This window comes from Galeopterus variegatus, unplaced genomic scaffold (assembly GCF_000696425.1).
Source record: "Galeopterus variegatus unplaced genomic scaffold, G_variegatus-3.0.2 Scaffold1302, whole genome shotgun sequence".
In the NCBI taxonomy this organism is placed as follows: domain Eukaryota; kingdom Metazoa; phylum Chordata; class Mammalia; order Dermoptera; family Cynocephalidae; genus Galeopterus; species Galeopterus variegatus.
In genome coordinates this window covers 115,009-115,494 of record NW_007727413.1, presented here as the reverse complement: position 1 = coordinate 115,494, position 486 = coordinate 115,009, and positions in this window count along the sequence as shown.

Sequence of the window (486 nt, the reverse complement as noted above, 5' to 3'; positions counted from 1 at the left end):
TCCGAGTCGCCCGTCAGTCTCGTCGCTTTGGGTTTAAAAACAAAGCTAGGGATGCTGTTTCCGAAGGCCACCTCTGGGCTCCTAACTGTGCCCCAGTGGCCCACTGGCCAGGCAAATGCCCCAAAAAAGAAAGCAGCCCGGGCCCAGAGGGCATGTTCACCGCTTTCTGCCTCTGTGTCGTTGCCCATCCCGGTCCCCGACTGGATGTTCTCCCCCTAAAGACTCAGCTCCAATGTCCCCCTCCCCGGGAGACGAGCCCTTCCACCTGCCGGCTCTACCGAGCGGTCTCAGATGTCATGCTGGGACCCGGAGCAGCAGGCCGCGGCCGGGAGCACAGGGGAGGTGACACCGCCGTCTCCCCGCCCGTCCACGCGGGGCGACCCCGGGCCGGAGCCACCGACCTTCGGCCCGACCCCCGCCCGCGGGACGGCGGCCACCCGGGTGCCCGGGCCCCACCTCGTATAACTTCGTATAATGTATGCTATA